This window comes from Cryptotermes secundus, unplaced genomic scaffold, assembly GCF_002891405.2.
Source record: "Cryptotermes secundus unplaced genomic scaffold, Csec_1.0 scaffold42, whole genome shotgun sequence".
In the NCBI taxonomy this organism is placed as follows: domain Eukaryota; kingdom Metazoa; phylum Arthropoda; class Insecta; order Blattodea; family Kalotermitidae; genus Cryptotermes; species Cryptotermes secundus.
This window is the reverse complement of record NW_019720161.1, coordinates 1,294,732-1,316,846: the sequence shown is the minus strand read 5'-3', so window position 1 is coordinate 1,316,846 and position 22,115 is coordinate 1,294,732. Positions and strand designations below refer to the sequence as shown.

General features: G+C 41.3%; 1 protein-coding gene across 2 annotated transcripts in view; it reads left to right on the top strand.

Annotated features, from left to right (window-relative positions):
* Nucleotides 1-22,115, top strand: part of LOC111866912 (potassium channel subfamily T member 2) — a 534,419-nt gene that overhangs the window by 408,311 nt on the left and 103,993 nt on the right. The gene's annotated exons all lie outside the window — the stretch shown is intronic.

Here is a 22,115-nt window from a genome sequence, read left to right as displayed (position 1 = left end):
CACCATACCCGAGCTCTACGAGTTGCTGGACCCAGTACACCTGTAACACGATCTTTTGTGTGCCTCTAATGGAGTATCAGTAGAACTAGCGCGGTCCGATTCCAAATGCTAAGGTTGAAGCTTCGGCGTCATGTATGGGGCAGTTTAGTAAAAATTGTTCATCATGAGATAAATGGCCACAAAATTCTCTTTTTCTCAAAAGGAAAAAGTAAAAATCATAATATGTCTTTAAGCGAAATATTTCTTATTCGGAGACATAACAAAATACTGAGCTACATGTATTATTTCTTCGCCAGAATGGCTCTCTTTTCCTTAACAGCACAACACACGCCTCAACTGTTGTAGTGACGTCATGATAACCGTTGGTAGGATGCCATTAATTTCATTGTAAAAGAGTAATCCTTACCGCTGTAAGGACGTTATCGTAGCCGTTGTAAGAACGCTATTATTATCCTTGTAACGACGTAACTATTCTTGCCGTTGTAAGGGCGTCACCATTTCCATAGTAAAGACGCTATTATTACCGTAGTTGGAACGCCATTGCTACTGTTCTGAAGCCGTCATTGTTATTGCTGTGAGGACACCATTATTACTGTTGTAAAGACGCAATCATCATAGTTGTAAGGACCCCATTATTACTGTTGTAAAGGCGCAATCATCATAGTTGTAAGGACCCCATTATTACTGTTGTAAAGGCGCAATCATCATAGTTGTAAGGACCCCATTATTACTGTTGTAAAGGCGCAATCATCATAGTTGTAAGGACCCCATTATTACTGTTGTAAAGGCGCAATCATCATAGTTGTAAGGACCCCATTATTACTGTTGTAAAGAAGCAATCAACATCGTTGTAAGGAAATAATTGATGCAATTTTTATCCTTGTAAGGTAGGAATTTTATCATTGTCAGGAAGTAATTATTCCCGTTACAAATACGCCATCTTTTCTGTTATGAAATTATTATTAGCGTTTTAAGGACGTCGTCATTACCTAAGTGACGGTCATTCATAAATCAGCTTAATGACAAGCATGTGATAAAACTGTATATTTTAAACTTTTATACAGAATCCTCATTTTCACTCCTAATCTTTCAACAGAGTTCTACTATCTACAAAGGTTTTGGGCAATTTCTTGCAACTAATAAATATTTTACATTTCATGTCAAAACTGCATTTAGGTATAATACATCTTGATTCTTGAAAATAGATCATAATGAAGCCCTTAATTAGTGAGGGGAAGGGAGGTATGGTGACATCGATTTGAGTTCTTGTCCGCGCACAAGCTTCAGTGTGACTATCAGAGTCAGGGAGTTGCTTAGTTTTATAACTTTTCATGGAAATGTTTATCTTTGGCAGGAGAGCAGTGTATAATACTTGATCAATTGAACTAAAATTGTAAATACTTACATCAGGCATGCATAGGAAATATTGTTCATGAAAATAATATTTTATTTTACATTATACCTTAAATAAAAAGGGGAAAATGAAGAAAATTCTGCTTTGAACAAGGTCTCCGGTATGGCGATTTAGGGCCTATCGTATGATGAAAATGGAGGTTAATAACTTTCTGATGATTAGGCCACTATCTAATGATATCGGATCCTAGGAAATATTATAGAGAATGTGCTCCATCTGTATTATATATGAAAGGAGAACCTTAAAGAATCTTTCGTCACTTATTCTGGTATGTATGATGTATTGTAAGCTATATAATTACGTCTGGCTTGCTCTCCTGAACAGTTTCCCTCTTCTTCTTCTCCTCCCACCAGCCACAATGTGGATGCATTTGATTGATGTACTGAGCAATGCTGACGTGTGGAAGAGCACTCAGCAGCGAGAGAGCTCTCCACTGTATGAGCAGTCCAAATGTCCAGTGCTTCACAGATAAGTGTTTGAAAGTACAGCATCTCACAGAATAACTAGGTCATGATAATATACAGCTTTGGTTTGAATTTAATTGTCATCATTATGGTAAACCGACCTAGTTTCGTGACATACCTTATCTTGTAATATGAAATTCTAAAGTACGAGCAAAAATAAAGGTTGTCTATTCCCATAGCTTTAACAGTTCTCTCTGTTATACAGCCATTTCTGTAAAATTTAAAATCATGAAACGCACGCCATATTTCCTGGAGAGTTTAGTGCGTCTTACAACGAAATCAAGTATACCGCAGAGATTGATAAGTTTATTCTGTAAAAGGCTAGAGATACACTAACGTAAACGAGTCGGGTCGTGTCGGGTCGTGTCGGGTCGGGTCGGGTCGGGTCGGGTCGGGTCGGGTCGAGTATAATCGAGGATGGCTCATTAAGATCTAACAAAAGCAGGCCAATTTGTGCCTTACACAATTCCTACATATCCCTGCCTTTCTTGGAACTTTGTGGGTCGAACTTTATTGGTTTGATTAGTTTGCCATCAAGCCAAAACAACTTGGAACACCATCCCGAAAATCGCATCAAGGAAGTGAGGAAAACCACAAGAGTATCAGTCATTTAATCATTCTTGGGGCCGGATTTCAAGCCTGGATTTCTGGAACACAAACCGGGAATGCTGACTGCTTAAGGCAAGGTCAGATGTCCTAGTCTTTTTCAACTTACAAGCTTATTTATAGTTCCATATATACATATATATTTATATACACATACATACGTGAACACAATAGATTTTTAATACATACTCTTTACTAGTAAAAGTCGCTGAGACTTCAACGGGATCTCATGGTTCGTTGTATAAGCTTCCGTACAATTAATTTCCCTATATTCCTTTGCAGTCGTTCATGTTATCGAATGATACGTCGAGGTAGACTTTTAACGACATCTCACATTACAGTAAACAGTCTGCCTTACGATACTGTATCGTAGTATCATGTTGCATATCACATATTTATTCCTTGTTAGTTATTAGCCACCTCACAAGGCAAGTTGCTTTTTGAAAACTTAATTTTTAAACTCTAAAATATCTTCTATATAACTGATGTATGCACACTACTTGTTTCGATCGGCATTGATCTTCGGATGTCGCTAAAATTGCTGATGAAACTTCTGTACTTCCGTCAGTTAGTTTAAATTTTGGAGTATGCCTCGGGTACGCGCCCATGTGACATATATTCATGTGTAGTTCCCCTTATCGTGCCGTGTGTAGCTGTCTGCCTTATGTAGCATTCTACTCTTCGTGTATGCACATCAAAGTAATGTCAGGGCTCACACAATAAACACGACACACTGAAACAAATGACTGTCCTCCCATTCGTGGCCTACATAATTTACGTACTTCCAGCATATCAACACTACACTGTTATTTGATATGGCAGCCTTGAAATTGTATAATTACAGCGATAAATCTCACGCGTACCAAACCTTTTTATTTAAATGGAAGGAAATGCACAAACCCACACGTCAGCCCAGGCTTTGTACAATTGATTATGTCTTATATTACAGCGATGACATTTTCTAACTAATGGCTGAGTATTGTGTTGTTTAGATATTTATGGTGAGATAGATTTTCCGAAAAAAATATATCTTGGAAAACACCTTGATGTGAGGACACAGAGTAGCAACCACTTCATAATCTGATTATATATAATTTTACACGTCCAAACTCAGCCTCTTGTGGACAGTTGAGGAGCTATTTCAAGGAAATATCGGCTCCGGTCTAGAAAACCAAAATTAACGGCTGTGGGGATCAGTTGCGCTGACCAAGCGACACCTTCTATCCGTTAAATTTGGCACTAACTTCGCCGACAAGAGGCGGTCGCTCTGTCGGTATAGTTCGCTTGCGGACTAAAATCACGGAGTTTGTTGTTCATATCCAAACTGTTTCCCACATAAGTTATAAGCTATCTCATAATTTTAGACCATTCGAAAAGAGGTTGGCGAAATCCGATATGTTATNCTTCATAGTCACCGCCGTGAAAGCCTCAAATCTTACATGTTATAAGGTGTCACGAAATTGTTGTCAGTCATGTAAGACACCACGTAATGATTAAATTTTACTATTTTACTTCAAAATTTACAAGTTCATTCTTCTTTCGATAGACACAGCTAGAAAATTCTCATATGGTACGACCCTAAATAAAGTATGACACCTAACGATTATACATTTCATTTTCGTAGCTGCTCGGAACGATAAGAGGGCTCCGTGATGACGTATAAATTAACGACGAATCATAGGAACACAATCGACTACTGCTGCTACTGAAGATAAGTGTCTTGTGTTGAATTCAGGGGATTCCCTCGCATCATTGTAATGGTGAATGTTCATAATCCATTTATCGAACAGCCTGGTAATTATATGGCACTAAGGATCAGGTTGACACTCACGGGAGACATCTACTGACACGAGTGAAATGTAAGAATGACGTCACGAAATTTCACCCCTCCCCTGTGTTCTGATATCACATTATGCGATGGTCCTCTATTTTTTATACAGTGAAGTGACGACAGTCCTGAATTTATAGAGCGAAACAACGTCATTTTAGCCAAGTAAAACTCAGTGATTTTTATATGCACCACACGTTTTAACATACTAAAACTCTGCGTTCTGTGTATTTATGTATTCTGTGTGGTTCTCACATTGAGCAGCGACTGTTTACCTAAACAGCATTAACCGGTTGGGCTCTGTAGCGGAGGCGTAATGTGTCTCCTGTGAGGTACGAACTGAGTCTCTATATTATTTGTGTGTTCCGTATGGTTCGCACGGTAAACAGCATTAACCGGTTGGGCTTTGTAGCGGAGACGTAATGTTCCCTGTGAGGTACGGATTGAAGATATATATTATTTATGTGTTTCATATGATTCTCACAGTAAACAGCGACTGTTTCCTTAAACGGCATTAACCGGTTGGGTTCTGTAGCGGAGACGTAATGTGTTTTCTGTGAGGTACGATCTGAATCTCTGTATTATTTGTGTGTTCCGTATGGTTCTCACAATAAACAGCGACTGTTTCCTTAAACGGCATTAACCGGTTGGGTTCTGTAGCGGAGACGTAATGTGTTTCCTGTGAAGTACGATCTGATCTGTGTATTATTTGTGTGTTCCATATGGTTCTCACAATAAACAGCGACTGTTTACGTAAACAGGATTAATTACCTGAGCCCAGGCTAATTCGCTGGGAGATAACAAGCAAATGTGCAGAATTTGACTGGTCTCAGGTGATTAAATAGCTGTAGAGAACTTGACAGGGGTTATCCAACGCTGAGATTAGCTCTTTCTAAGAGATCCAAAAGAGTAGATGTCTCTCCTCACCTGAGGATGGCAACAGATCCAGTTTCAGAAACGTTGTGTTCTATAGTTCCTAGAATACCGGACGATGGACAGAGTACAAAAACCAGTCATTCTGAGTGTTATACACCATCATCAGAACCCTTTAGAATCTGTTTTATGTCAAGTATCGGTTGAAGAAACATATGAACTAAGTAAATACACACAATAAGTTGTTAAGTAATAAGGACCATAGATTTTATTCCGGAAGTCTTTCAGATGCAGTTGCCAAACAGATGAATCTGTTTACTGTTCGTAGCTCGGTTTCCTATGGCAAGGCATTATTGAGTGCTACAGGAAGGCGTGTTAAACAAACACACCATCGCTCTTCCTGAAACTTGAGTCTTTAAAAAAGCATAAGATTTCCGTGTCATGTCATCTGTGATCCATTTACACTCTCCTATTCATAATAAAGAACAGAATTTGTGCCTTGTCATCCGAATTATTTTTAGCAGAGGAAAATAAGGCATTTTTCTACATTTGGAGCTGTTGAGTTCTAAGCTTATCTTCAATTCAGCAGGTACCGTTTTAAAATCGGTTCATCACCTGTCTGTCTGTACGTTTGGAACTATTAGAGATACATCTGACGGTCTGTCGTGAAATTTGATGTGGAGGGGATTTCGTAGAATTTATCGACGTAATCTAAATTTAAGTTGAAATTTCAGAAAAAATGGACTCGTTTCATAAAACTTACATGTATATCCAGCATAACTCCTCGTATGTACTTTGGAGCGAAAGAATGTTCCGAATACACTATGTAGAAAAAATAAAATACATATTTGTTAAATCAACCTACGTTTTTTTATAAATAATTTCCTAAATACTTTTCATTTTAAGGTCTTAATTTTAAAATTTGCATCATCTTGTTGCTGTCATTGGAGAGGGTGGGTTTCCCCATGCACTTAGACAAGATATTGGTCCATTGTGCGTCCCCCTGTGATATTCTACCAATCTCTATTCCCTACCGGTACTGGTGCGTGCCATCAGTCCCGACTCAGCCAGCGAGTTCGGCCTCTACTGGCTCAGCGGTATCTCGATGCTTCCCCCATCTACCAGAGGCGTTAGAGACTACTGTTGGGCGGGAAATGTCCTGAATTTGGCTCAGTGGTCCCCTTGGGACATGAGGTTCTTTTACGTGACGTAAAGCTACGACACAGGACCCACGGCTTAAAGTCCCTCCCAGAGGACTTGTTCCCTGAATTTTTCCGCCCTTAAAAATTCCACGACCTCCGCCGGGTTTGAGGCCGCTTTGCATTATCTTATAAACTACGGTCATGAAAATATGGAATTAATATCAAACGTTTCGGAGCGTATTTCTGCCACCATCATCAGGGTTGTAACATACGTTTATATGAAGAATACTTGCGTGCTAACTCAGCAGCCCCAAAACCAGTTACAAGGTGTGCAGGAGTGAAAGAAAGAAACAGACACACACAGAATACAAAACAAGGCAATTTTTAACATCCGAGTAATGATGATGATTATTATTAAAGTGATAATTCAATTCAATTCAATTCGTGTTTATTTATGTGCAAACTTAACAGCACAGTGGCCAATTACAAAGTTAGCACGAGTACATAGAAATACACAAAAATTAAAGAGCAAAATAAAAAATATGACAGTCTATACAATATCGATAAATTAGTAACAATTCCAAAAAAAGAAAAGGAAACAAAAAAATAAAATAATTTAGCCTTAACAGGCGAGAAAAATAAAATAAGTACATTTCGAATGGTTATTCCATTATGTGATGAGAAAGGACAATACACATACATACACACATAGAAGTTAATAATAATAATAACCCAATTAATTCTTATTTATTCGTGTCGCAGCTCAACATCCTAATTTAAAACAATTCAATTCATGTTTAATTACGTACAACTTAACAGCACAAAGGCCAATTAAAAGGTTAGAATAAGTACATAGAATTACTTAAAAATAATTAAAAAACAAATACAAAATTTGAGTCTACATAATGACAATAGATTAGTAATAATGCCAAGAAAAATAAAGTTAACAATAATAATAATAATAATAATAATAATAATAATAATAATAGATAAGAAAATCAGATAATAGTTTAGAGGCGAGAAAGCAAAATTTATACATTTACAAATGATACAATATACAAATTATACTGCGTAATGTGAAAGTAATAATAACAATTAATTGCCTCCACTGAAGGGCTTGACAGCAGCTAAGAGACAAATCAGAGGTAAGCAATGAAGAAAGAAAACAATGAAACAAAGAAGTGGACAAACAAAACAGAGATGAAGATAAATACACAAAGTACGTAATAATTAAGAACTACATAATAGAAGAATATTAGGATTATGAACAGATATTAATATGTTTAGGTAGAAGATTATAAAATATGATTGACAGAAACTGTTCCTATTGCAAATATGTCGAGAGCTTTACCCACCGCGTTGGCAGCATAGGCGCAACTAGCAGAAGGACAGTGCTCATTAGAAGGACAAACACCAAACAATGAGAAGTCCTTAACATTGCAAGTAGGAACAAGAAGAATAAAATATTGCAAGAAGGAAGTGCAAGATTAATACCACGATAGTCCTAACAAAAACAAACGCATCAAGTTGACGCCTCCTTTTACGTAAAGAGNGAAACGGCAAAGCAGACAGTCTGCTTTACCGTTTCTCACGGTGTTGTCGCTTGCAGATTTCTTATACTTTTTCTTCTACCCTGAAGATGGGGGCGATACGTTCCTCCGAAACGTCGATTAACACCACATATACACGGTGACAAATCCCAGAAGACTGCTTTCTTCATAGTCACCGCCGTGAAAGCCTCAAATCTTACGCACTCAAGCTTATTGGCATCAGTCGAAGTGATGGAGTTCCAAACTACCGAGGCATATTCCAAGTTGGACCTGACTAAAGTAAAGTATAGTACATACAGACACTCCATGGAGGAAAATCTGTAGATTCTGGAGCGAATACGGCCTAAAAGCTTTATGCCTTCAGAAAATAAGTAATCAATACGTGTGTAAAAATATAACTTAATATTGCTGGTGCTGACAACGCTGAAACTCGTAATTCGAAACCAATAATGGCTGTGCTGACGAGAACCAGCAGAATTTACTAAACAAACCGACGGAAACTGTCAGTAGCTGAGAATATAATAATTATTATTTATTTTAACTGCAAATGGGTTTTAACCCGGTGGCAGCGGTACTCCAATAACACACAACACGCATCACACAAAATAACACACCACGCTCAAACAAAACACAGACAACAAACCTCCACAAACAATAAAGGACCCACAACACACAATGAGTACAATGCAAACACAATTACAACTACAATTATATAAAATAATATTAATAAGCGTACTATTACTTAACAGCCTTTTATGATATTCAGGGATATCGTCAAGTCCGACAGATTTAGCAGGTTTTACCTTCCTAAGGACTTTGCAGACATCCGCGTCGGAAACAGGAACAAGGAATAAGGATTCAGAAATTTGTGACACGGATGAGCCCATAGGGCAATGATTATTATAAACAGAGTGGAAACGCTTAGCGAAAGCATTAGCAACTGCACTGTGCTGAACTAAGCGTGTAACATCAACCTCTAGCTGAATGGAGCAGGATCTATATTTTCTGAAATAAGATACATGACTTTAAATTGTTATCAACTGATATCAGGCATCTAAGCCTGTCAGACATGATAGTGTTTTTAACAAGCTTTCGGTAGAAGGTGAATTTGTCGTAAAAGTAATCCTCTCGTTTCTTTTTAAAACGGCGGTGCAATTTGGACTTGGGGTTACAGCAACGATAAATTGCTTGTTACGTGACGTTTCGAAGAGCAGCATTGAGGCAGGCGACTGCTACATCAACAGAAGTAGCTTCATGCGCAATTGACCAATCATACGCAAAAAGAATGTTGTAAAGAAAAGTATAATTTCCAACTGCGAAATTTTAATGGCTGAGCACACGATTTAAATTACGAGTTTCTTTAAGCCGGCATATCGACTAGCTACGGGCTGGATGACATAGAGTTCGAGTCCCGGTAAAATGAAAGATTTTATCTTCTTCACGACGTCCTCTTAATCATTTTATTGGTAATATCTGAGGCATAATGGAAGCTACTTTGGTTCGACCAGCTCTGGGGTCCATCCAACCTCCTATCCAATGGGAACCGGGGGCTCTTTCCCCAGAGGTAAAGGGGCCGGGGCGTGAAGCTGACCACTCCAACTATTGCCGAGATCAAGAAAATGTGTATCTATACACCACTACCCCATACGGCTTCATGGTATAGTGCTTAATTACTTAAGCACAGGGACAACTTTATCTTTCTACATGAGTCAAACAGACGTCATTATCCAAAGGATGATATGTATCAGGCTTGACAGGGCCGGAGTCCACTTTACACCAGTGAAATTAGCAAAAGCGAGGTCAAGCAAGTTACTGCTGTCAGCAGCCTCAACGAACTGCTATGAACAAAAAGACATGTGGAGATGCATAAGCATCCCCCATCAGTTTAGATTAATAATGGCCTTTACACCGAAGTGACCGCTTTCCCAGTTAAAACCAAAAGCCCTGAAGTCCTCTAATAAAATAACGCTAAAATTTTTAGTGTCTAAAATGTTTTGAGGAAGGCGAAAGTATTGTTTATTGTCAAGGGAAAGTAATGATTACTAGTAAGATAGTTCATGCCATCAGCAGTAGGAATATAAACGTGTACACATTCAGAGCACAGTTCAAAACCGTAACTACGCCTGCGCGAGCCCAAGCAGTTGGGAATGACTGTTAAAACACCAGCACCACCGGCCTTGTTATTACGGTCAGTCTGATAAACGGTGTATTTATTAGGAAATAAGCAGTGATCGTAGCACAGGTCATTGAGCCATGTCCGGAACAGACCAGTGATATCGAAACCGGAGGCGCAAACGTTGTCGTAAAATTCAAGTTACTTGGTGTTGAGACCACTAACTTTCTCTTAATAAGTTCCGAGACAATTTTCCGAAATTCGCATTAGACAAACAAAAAAAAAACTCCGTGGTCTGTAGTCCGCAAACGAACTATACCGACCGAGCGACCCCCGCTTGTCTGCGAAGTTAGTGCCAACTTAGCCGATAGAGGGTGTCGCGTGGTCAGCGCAACGAATCCCCACGGCCGTTAATTTCTGTTTCCTAGACCGGAGCCGCTATTTTTCCTTTCACAGAGCTCCTCAACTATCCTCACGAGACTGAGTGGACGAGATATAATAATATTGTTTATCAGATAATCAGTTTTACTACGACTGTATTTATTTGTAATTTGCCGACTCTGTCACTAACTCACACTATATAGCATCGAATGACTTGAGTACTAGCCATTAATTAATTGGGAATTGCGCGGAAGGTAGAGGTAGTGGCCTAATTTGAGGTACTATTTCATATTTTTCTGAAGGAACTAAAGAAAACCACGAAGAATCTTACTAAGAACATTAGTCCCCTTCCAAGACCACCTCTGTGGTCTAGTGGCCAGAGTTCCTGGCTACAGAGTCAGAGGTCCCGGGTTCGATTCCAGGCGCTTCCAGATTTCTTGAGAAGTAGTGGGTCTGGAACGGGATCCGCTCAGCCTCGTAAGGATAATTGAGGAGCTACTTCAAGGAAGTAGCGGCTTAGGTCTAGAAAACCNACTCTTAGCTTCACAACGCTTCCAAGCTCATTCTGCTCTGAGCTCTGGGAGCGTCAGGATTTCTGTTTCCGTGAACCTCCTGTTAGTGCCTGTGTCACGGCGCGCAATGGAGAAAACTATCGAAAAATGTTACGCAATCAAGTTCTGTGCTAAACTGAATAATAGCCTCGCCGACACCCACCAAATGATTCAGGAAGCCTACGGGGATTCTTCCCTCTCCTATTCTCAAGTCTCCAGGAGGTTGAAGTTGTTTAAAAATGGCCGGGAACAGTTGATGGATGACCCCCGCTCTGGACGGCCGTCAACCAGCAAAAGTGACAAAAATGTGTCTCGTGGTCGTGATCTTTTAAATACCGACCTTCGAATGAGTGTTCGGATGATAGCAGAGACTCTCAGTATTCCGAAAACCACTACACGACATCGTTACCGACAGTTTGCACATGCGGAAACGCTCCCGGCCACACCGCTCTGCACGTCCGGGAGTTTCCGGTCAAGCACACCTTGGCAACGTTGCCTCAGCCCTCCCACAGTCCTGACCTGGCTCCGGCAGACTTCTTTGTTCCCGAGGATCAAGACCGCCCTGAAAGGAACCCGTTTTGAAACCACTGAAGCGATCCAAACCGCCGTGACAAAGGCTCTAAACGAGGTCCCCGTCGACGCCTTCCAGGATGCGTACCGTGCATGAAAACGTTGCTGGCAGAAGTGTGTGGATGCCCAAGGGGATTACTTTGAAGAATTTTAATCGTTTATAACGATATCTTGAGTAAATTTTTATTACGAACTTAATTGCATTTCTTTCCGGACAAACCCTGTATGCTGACCTCCGCGGGTTGCATTCCTCACTCCGTCTTCAAGTACGCACTCGGAGGGCACAGTCTAGTGTGGCCCTATCTCCACGGTTTCCGATCGATTCCCATGCTTTAAACATAGGAAAAACTTCATGCAATTCGCTATTGATCTCCCGTCCTTTTATATACAAAAGTTCATACTACTTCGAGACTGCGCATTTCATTAAACTTGTATTGATTTCACTACGAAGACTATAATTTCAGATGGAAAAAAAGACCACAGCCTTCTAAATATATTAGAATGAGAAGTAGTGGGGCTTAATGACTTCTCTTTTTAATGCCAGCAAGCAAATATATCTTCTTATGTATATCATTGGAGTTTTCTCTATTAATAGTTCACCAGTCAGATTTAGTATGAAATTATTTAATGCATTCTATAAACTTAGATGCCGATCACAGAGGCCGCGCGGTCTAAGGCATGATCTCTCTTCGCCCGCTCAAACACTGGGATCGTGGGTTCGAATCCCACTGAATGTCTGGATGTCTGTGTACGATTATTCTGTTTATGTGGTTCTGTGTGTAGTTAGCGACCTTGCGACGAGCTAATCCCCCGTCCAAGGTATCCTACCGGCTGTGCAACAGATCAAGAAATTAAAAAACCGCCAAGGATCAACGGGGGGCTGTAGAGCCCTAGGTAGGGAAGGCAGATAGAAAGGTAGAGTGTAGAATACATTGTACAGGAAAAATAAAGTATCATATTTAAGGTAACGTTATCCCTGAGCTTAATTAATTAAGCACTACAACATAAAGGTGTATGGGGGAGCGGATCTCTATACCCTAGTTTTCTTGACCTCTGCACTAGTTGGAGGTGAGTGGTCAGCTTCATGCCCCAGTCGCTGTACCCCCGGTGAAAGAGCTCCCGGTACCCTTTGAATAGGAGGTTGAGTGGACCCCAAAGCCTGTCTGGACGAGATTGAGAAGTGAAAATTCTTCAACCAACCGGAACTCGAAAATTGACCCCTTGGTCGTCCAGCCCATATCAGTCGCTATACTGACTGCGCTATCCCGGCTCCTCACGTCCAGCCTGTAGCCAGTCGCTATACTGACTGAGCTATCCCGGCTCCTCACGTCCAGCCTGTAGCCAGTCGCTATAACGACTGAGCTATCCCCGTTCCTCACGTCCAGCCCCTAGCCAGTCGCTATACTGACTGCGCTATCCCGGCTCCTTACGTCCAGCCTGTAGCCAGTCGCTATATTGACTGCGCTATCCCGGCTCCTGACGTCCAGCCTGTAGCCAGTCGCTATATTGACTGCGCTATCCCGGCTCCTGACGTCCAGCCTGTAGCCAGTCGCTATATTGACTGCGCTATCCCGGCTCCTGACGTCCAGCCTGTAGCCAGTCGCTATATTGACTGCGCTATCCCGGCTCCTGACGTCCAGCCTGTAGCCAGTCGCTATATTGACTGCGCTATCCCGGCTCCTGACGTCCAGCCTGTAGCCAGTCGCTATATTGACTGCGCTATCCCGGCTCCTGACGTCCAGCCTGTAGCCAGTCGCTATATTGACTGCGCTATCCCGGCTCCTGACGTCCAGCCTGTAGCCAGTCGCTATATTGACTGCGCTATCCCGGCTCCTGACGTCCAGCCTGTAGCCAGTCGCTATATTGACTGCGCTATCCCGGCTCCTGACGTCCAGCCTGTAGCCAGTCGCTATATTGACTGCGCTATCCCGGCTCCTGACGTCCAGCCTGTAGCCAGTCGCTATATTGACTGCGCTATCCCGGCTCCTGACGTCCAGCCTGTAGCCAGTCGCTATATTGACTGCGCTATCCCGGCTCCTGACGTCCAGCCTGTAGCCAGTCGCTATATTGACTGCGCTATCCCGGCTCCTGACGTCCAGCCTGTAGCCAGTCGCTATATTGACTGCGCTATCCCGGCTCCTGACGTCCAGCCTGTAGCCAGTCGCTATATTGACTGCGCTATCCCGGCTCCTGACGTCCAGCCTGTAGCCAGTCGCTATATTGACTGCGCTATCCCGGCTCCTGACGTCCAGCCTGTAGCCAGTCGCTATATTGACTGCGCTATCCCGGCTCCTGACGTCCAGCCTGTAGCCAGTCGCTATATTGACTGCGCTATCCCGGCTCCTGACGTCCAGCCTGTAGCCAGTCGCTATATTGACTGCGCTATCCCGGCTCCTGACGTCCAGCCTGTAGCCAGTCGCTATATTGACTGCGCTATCCCGGCTCCTGACGTCCAGCCTGTAGCCAGTCGCTATATTGACTGCGCTATCCCGGCTCCTGACGTCCAGCCTGTAGCCAGTCGCTATATTGACTGCGCTATCCCGGCTCCTGACGTCCAGCCTGTAGCCAGTCGCTATATTGACTGCGCTATCCCGGCTCCTGACGTCCAGCCTGTAGCCAGTCGCTATACCGACTGAGTTATCCCGGCTCTTAGAGTAACGTGTGTCTGCAGATCAAAGCACCTGACGCATGAAAATTAAAGCGAAACGAATGTGATCCCTACTGGTTAGCATACCGCTTCTGTGTTATCTAGTCAAAGCTCAATAACAACAAGGAATTTCCTTATTGTTTAGCATCCCGCTGTCTTCGTCCAATCACGACACACTAACCACATGGGGGCTGAGTGACAACTTTTATCTAAAACATAACTGATTCATCGTCGCCACATAATTTTACCTGAAGATGGAGACAGAATGCACTTCCGAAACATTGATATCGACCTGCACGATTACACGGTGTTATGAGCTATGAGACCACAAATACAGCAGCAATACCTCGCTTAGTCCGGGTAATCGGTTCCGCCAATATCCCGGACTGTGTGAAACCGGACGAATCGAGGAACTAAATACATACAAAAATTATAATTGGTTCCAAAAAAATCTTCGTTTTTTAATAAATAAAACGCGATTAATAAATTCAAATGTCTTTATTATAAATAATTTTAAAAAATCATGTTTTTCGCAATTCATTTTTTATTCTCTAAAAATTGCAATATTGATTTCTACACGTTTTCTTTCTGCACTCATTATTATTATTATTGTTATTATATTATTATTATTATTATTATTATTTTGAATGGGTATTAAAATTTAATTTAAATTAAATTAAAATTTACTCTAGATTTGCGTAACGAAAACTGACAGACAGAAGTTAATTCAACATTAAAGTTCACAAACGTCCACCGCTTACTCGTGCTACGTAGCTTACACATTAAGGAGAGCAGTTGTGATCTCACTGAACTGCTATCAGAGTGGCGTCTTTACACGCTTTGTAGGCGCTTTTACCAGAGCGAGCATGCCTCGTCAGTGCTTTCCCCACCTCCTCCAGCGATAGCTGTCACAGCTCAAGAACGAACGACTCAAGCATAGGTACATACATATACAACGGTGACCCCCCCCCAAAAAAAAATTGAAATATGTATCGTATCGCATAACTTTAAAACCACATAAAAATAAACCGCACAAAAAGAGACTTGACTGTATATAGGGGGAAAAAAAGATAATTTACGTATTAATAATAATTTTGTATACTAATTTTTTAGAATTTATTTTTATTTTGCTCAGTTAAAATTTAGTTTGTTTTGAAATTTTCAAACCGTACTATAGTGAATCCGGACTGATCGAAGCCTGACTATGTGCGGTATTGCTGTACTATCGCCCTTTACTTCAAAGCAGCGGTTTTCGCGTCCCATTCCCACGCAATTGAATTTATTCATTACTAGCTGTAGCCGGCCACGCTTTGCTGTGGCTCAGTCTAACGAAATATTTCAATTCAAACGCACATCAATCGACACAGCTCAATCCCACCGCCAATTGCACTGAAAAATAAGGAAAACAGTTAAGAAAACGAAATGAAAAACAATGAAAAATAAACTTTACTCACGAAATGAACGCTATGGGAAACGACACAGCCCAATTCCAACGTAATGTCACACGAAATAATTAAATCAAAATGAAAATAAATCGAAACTGTTTATATTCGGTGGTAGCTATCCCAAGACTCTCTTCTGTATCCCTCGGCATCTGCCCCGAGACCGACTGCTTCTTGACCAAGCTGGACTATTTGTACCTCGGCGGATGCTATACAATGAGCCTTCTGTTGTCTATCACCGGGGAAACGCTTGGTTTCATCCGTTGTTATGCAACGGCCCACTGTTATTGCGTATCCATGGAAGTATACTTTCCGGTTTCACCCGTTGTTACGCAACGGAACCTCTTATCCTTTAATCTCCGGGGAAACGCGTTTGTTGTTTCCGCAATTCCTATGCAAATATTATTGCGTTTCCATGGAAGTATACTTTCCGGATTCAAGCGTGGCCGGGTACAGCTAGTAGGTACATAAAAACACGCTCACATTCGAATGCAACGTTGTGTCATAATTTCGAAGCAATCGGTGAAGAACTTTCGGAGATTTAAGACGACTAACAAACGAACATTTACTTTTCGGATTCACGCGTGGCCGGGTTTAGCTGGTAGGTATATAAAAACACGCGCGCATTCGAATGCAACGTTGTATCAAAATTTCAAAGCAATCGGTGAAGAACTTTCGGAGAGATTCAAGGGGTAACAAACCAACATTTACGTTTTTATTTATATAGATTTATACATTGAGTTTTTCAATTGACTAATCCTTCCAGTCGCACTATGGCCTTGGGGTCGACTCAGTCTCTAACATAAATAAGTATCAGGAGTGTTCCTTGCGGTGAAGGGCAGCCGGCGCGTGAGGCTCACCTCACCGCCATCTGTGAGCCAATTCTCTAGAAAATGTGGGAACCTCAGCGTCTGACAAACATATGGGCCTCCACGGTGTGTTACATGGGTAGTTTTACCTTCTTTTGACGATTGCAAAGCTAAAAGAAAATTGGTACGAACTTATTTTAAGAATGACAGACTCCAAAAAATACTACTAAATACAAACACCGGACAATCCATAGCTGGATGGGAGGACATATTTCCTTGAAGTCGGAAACAGGGCAATGACCTATGCACTTGAAGAAGAAAGAGGAGGAGATTCCTGCCTTAAAAGATGTTGACTAGGACCTCATTCGTCTCTTTGTAACCTACAAGAAAATTCACTTGAAAACTGTTGAGTAATCAATCTACATAGAACCTCATTTTTGCGACCAGTGGGTTTAGAAAACTTGCCAGAAAATCTCGCATTAATCTCAATACATTCTGATCTACAGCATGACGTCACTGTTGAGCACTTAACAATGACAAACTTCAATCTTCTAATCTGTCGCCTTTGTGTTCCGTGTGACATCGACCTTCCCCTCTACCCCTCGCTTCATCCGAAGCATCACTCATGCTTGACAATAGCTTTAGACTTCATGTCAACTCGGAGAGTTATTGTCAAAGGCTGGAAACAAACTTACGTGGAAATAATCAGGAGCGTTTCCACAGTCTTTATCACGGTAAAAATATAAAGCTATCCCTGTAACAGACCGTAGATACACGTAGGGTTGTGAGACGTCGAGGCTTTCGCATTTTCTTTAGAGAATCAGCCCACAGATGGTTGTGAGGTTGTCAGCCTTACGCGCCGGCCGCCCTTTACCCCCCAGGAAGATTCCTGGTACTCATTTCTGTTAGAGACTGAGTCGGAAATCGAACTCCGGCTTGTAGCATAGTGCCTCAACCAGCTACATTACCGCGTGCCCCTTCGATACAATCTCGACGTTTCGTTCGATAACATGTAGGACTAGAAATGATTACGACAGAAAGAGGGGCGGCTGATAGTACGAAAGATTATATAAAACTGACATTTGCTGCTGAATTCTCAAAGGGCATTACTCTAATGTGCCCTCTCTGACGAACTCGTTCTTTTTTCAATAACTTGAACATGATAAATGCCAGATGGATATTTTAATTAATATTATGTGAAATAATAGGCCAGTATATTATTTCGTGTCGATAACAGTGGCCGCGATGCCTAAGGCATGAACCGTCTTCTCCCGCTCCAACACTGGGATCGTGGGTTCGAATCCCACTCGAGGCATGAATGTCTCTGTACATTTATTCTGCGTTTGTGTTGTTCTGTATGTAGGTAGTGGCCTTGCGACGGGCTGATCCCCCATCCAAGTAGTCCTACCTTCTATGTATAGATTAAGAAATTGAAAAAGCGGCCAAGATCCACAAGGGCTGCAGAGCCATAGATTGATGGATAGATAGATAGATAGGCAGGTAGGTGTAATTTCGCTCTGTTACTATGGACAAGCCCACTGTCCAACTTTGTATCCCGCACTTCGCAAATGCCGAAATTTTAAAGAGGAAACGTGTTTTTAAAACACTTGAATTTTCCTCAGTCATTTATTCTATCCTATTTGCAATATTATGTCGACATGTAAACACGATTGCATAATGAGGAGCTTCATAACTTGTACTCTTCTTCAAGTATAATTAGAATGATCAAGTCGAGGAGGATGAGGTGGACAGGTCATGTAGCACGAATGGGGGAGACGAGGAATGTGTATAGGATATTGGTGGGAAAGCCAGAAGGAAAGAGACCACTAGGAAGACCAAGGCGTAGGTGGGTGGACAATATTAGAATGGATCTTAGAGAGATAGGATGGGATGGTATGGATTAGATAGATGTGGCTCAGGATAGGGACCAGTGGAGGGCTCTTGTGAACACGATGATGAACCTTCGGGTTCCATAAAATGCTGGGAATTCCTTGAGTAACTGCAGAATTGGCGGCTCCTCAAGAGGGGCTCAGCTCCATGAGTAAGTAAGTATAAACACGATTATGATAAGGAGAACCCACTGTGTAAATTGTGACAGCGTGTGGAACTAATAAAATGATTTATTTACTTCCTTATTTATGATTTATTAGGCGATGCCACAAGTACCTCAGTATATATATCTTCGAATGGTAGAATAGTTAATGTACAATTAATTAGGAAGAATGGTGCGGATAGAAGCAGAGTTGGCTTTAATTTAGGTACTAGCCTAGCAGTTGCCTGGAGGAACTGAAGAGAATCACGACAATCTTCAGTCATATTAATCTGTTTTCACTGAGAATCTGGCCCCTTTTTCTACCGAACACAGTTCAGAAGCATTAACCGTTGAGCTAACTTGCTGCGTGACGTTGTCTTTCTTTACACACTACACACTCATTCATCAATCATGAAGCGACATTCGCAGAACTGGGATTCATACGCCACTGCAGCGACACAGCGTAACATTGCAGACAATTCTTCCGGTTCATTTGCCTTACGCAGAACAGCGACGCCGTATTCTGTCCTGACGATATGAATTGAATTCTACTGCCTACGAAGCAAGTTAACACAGTTCACAGAACATTGCCTTTGTGTTTCTTCCATATCTATTCCCTACTTTCTTCTGTGTCTCAATTCCAGAGATAATCGTTTTAAATTTCGCTTCGCAACAAAGAATTTTGACGATTTGTCGTGTTCCGTGAGTCACAGTAGGTGAATTCTTCTTGCTTAGGTTAGGAACTAGTGGAGGGCTCTTGTGAACATAATAATGAGCCTTTACCTACCTACCTACCTCCCTCCAACTCGGCTCTACAGCCCTGGGTGAACCTTGGCCTCCTCTACAACCAGTCTCCACAACCAATGCGTGCTGCTGGCGTAGGAATGGACCCACGCATGATGACCCGAGGCTGGTTGTTAGGTTTCTGAACAAAATTCTTTTTACAGGATGAGGTAATCAGCCTCATGCCCAACCCCCAACCTGGAGGGCCAGGGTATCTCTCTTAGTCTGGACTCTACTCTTTGACCTTTCAGACATGGGTTACCCTACCGGTAGTTAAACTACCGCCGGCATAGCTCTCAAGGTCACAGAGTCACGCACACCCCACCACCATGACAAGGTGGAGACACCTTTGGGAGGAATAATGAACCTTTTGTTTTCATAACATTTTGGGAAATTCTTGAATGACTCAACGACTGATGACTATTCAATGACTCGGCTTCCTGGAGTTAATATCATTGCTTTTATCATGATTGTAACTTTACGTTGGGTACATCATCATCATCATGTGTCAACGCAATCATTCTCGAAATTCTTTTAAGTTGGTTATTTAACGACGCTTTTAGTAACGAGACTATAACCATGATATAAAAAGTTCAGTGACTTTCTAGAACAAGCTGCCGTGGAAAACATTTGTGTGTTATTGGGCAGCTCTGCTTAGTGGAATGAACGTCAGACTCGTCACAGACAAAACACACAGAAGAAAACTGCGTGGTTTTTACTTCGCAGGCGAATTACACAGGCTGAGCGACCACCGCTCGTCATCTAACTTAGTGCCAACTTTAGCTGATAGAGGGTGTCGCGTCGTCAGCGCAACGGCCCTTAATTTCGGTATTCTAGACCGGAGCCGCTATTTCCTTGAAATAGCTCCTCAATTATCCTCATGAGACTGAGTGGTCCCGTTCCAGACCCACTACTTCTCAGATAATCTGGTAGCGCCGGGAATCGAGCCCAGACCTCTGGATCTGTAGCCAGGAGCTCTGACCACTAGATCACAGAGGCGGTCTCTGTCTACAGGCATTAAAGTTTAAGTCGTGGACACTGCCTACAGTAAATGTTTGTCTCTTCAAACAAAAAAAAAATATATGTCCCTCAAAGTACGGGGCGAATCCATCAGAAAATTGAAGTTTTTTATGTCCCATATGGCTGCCAGCAATGCAGCAGAACACTGAACACTGAAGAATACGTGTTGACTTTGCTCTAGAGCTTTTGTACAGTGAGGAAGTGGGTAACATAGCTGACCTACCTCGGAGTTTTATGAAGATTAATGTACTCAGACCGTTCCACGTTCTAACACATATCTTCTCGGATAATAGGTCTATAGAAAGCATCTCTTACTGTCCTTAACTAGAACAGAATTTTCTATCCTGCCGTCAGTGCACGGAAAGTGAAGCACAGTGTTCAGGAAAAGCCTTTTAGAGCCGTATGATTGTAGAAGTCCCTAGGCCCTCCGCCAGTTTTCTCCACTTCTTTCTGACGAGTCTAGTATGATAAAGGGAACATCATAAAGAAAATTTGCTCTGTACCAAACAAAACTTTTTTCCCTTTTTACCTTCTACCTTTTATAATGCTAACTTTTAGAGAGAAAAAAAATGCGAATATCTCTTGACATCGGAATACGGTATAAACCCCAAAACATGAACGCAGTAATTATATAAAAAGGAAAAAAAATACTTTCGTATATTAGTGCCACATTACCCTGCTTAAAGTCCCCGAGAATAGCAATGTACTTATCATGTTAGAATTCTGAGTCCTTTAAGCGCATATCAGACATTAGGACGAGCGATATTTCTTTCATGAGTGCCAACTTAAGAACTTTAAAAAGCCGTACCTCGGTAGCACTCCAAGCGATAAGAAGGAAAATCGTGCATTTTCTCTTCCATACAATTTTATATTAAGCTTTTAAGCTACCAAATTACTTTCGTACATTCTTTCCTAATGAACCTTCATTTAGCTGTTGCTTATTTAACGACATCTTCAATAGCTGGACTATATATCATCGAATGCATATTTGATAGGTGATTTTGAAACGATTTGGAGGGGAAACTGTCGAGACATCAAAGAACTACGCCAGGATTTAACTGGAGAGACTGAGGAAACCCACGAATGATCTTAGTCATGGTAGCCGTTGTATAAATTTGAAAGTAACACTGCCTTGAGAATCTCAAATCCAAAATCTGAATAATTTTATCTGATTTCAAGCTAATTAGAAATAAAAACGAATAATTTATTTACGGAAAGGTTAAAATAGGCGCTGTCGGGCTGACTGGTCTCATTGCTTTAATGGAATGTTAAATAACAAAGACAAAACAACTCCGTCCACTGTGACTATTGAAGTTTTTACTACTGGAAAACTTAACACCCTTACATGTTTCGGTCCCTGTAGACCATCATCAGAGGAACATCGATACATCGATACAAACCAAATGTTAAATACCATGAAAACCTGCTAACAAAATCCCTGCTTAAATATGCATGAGTGTAATTTTGGATTTTAAATTAAAATATTTTAATTTGAATGGCTTATATACGAATATATTGCTTTGAAAAGCCGGGAATATAATTTTAAAATCAATATTTTTAGTTTTCTTATTAGCAAAATTCCTTCATGGCCCTCAAGGGTACGAACGTTCTTATCACCGCTTTAGACCAGTTTCCTTAACACAGATTTCAAGTGTTCTCTTTCATCTTACGCAGAAATAAATACACGATTTGCAAATGAAAACCTTATGTATTATTTCCATTTTAAAAGTCGTGGGGTGTAACCATCAATTACATTTTACACTAATTCCAGATTCCTTTAAAATATTTCGTTTAACATTGCGATGGTCCCATAAAGAATATCCACGTATGCAGAGGTCCGTGGTCCAGAAAATTTTGGCCCTTCCAGCTAGACAATGGACAAAGTCCGTC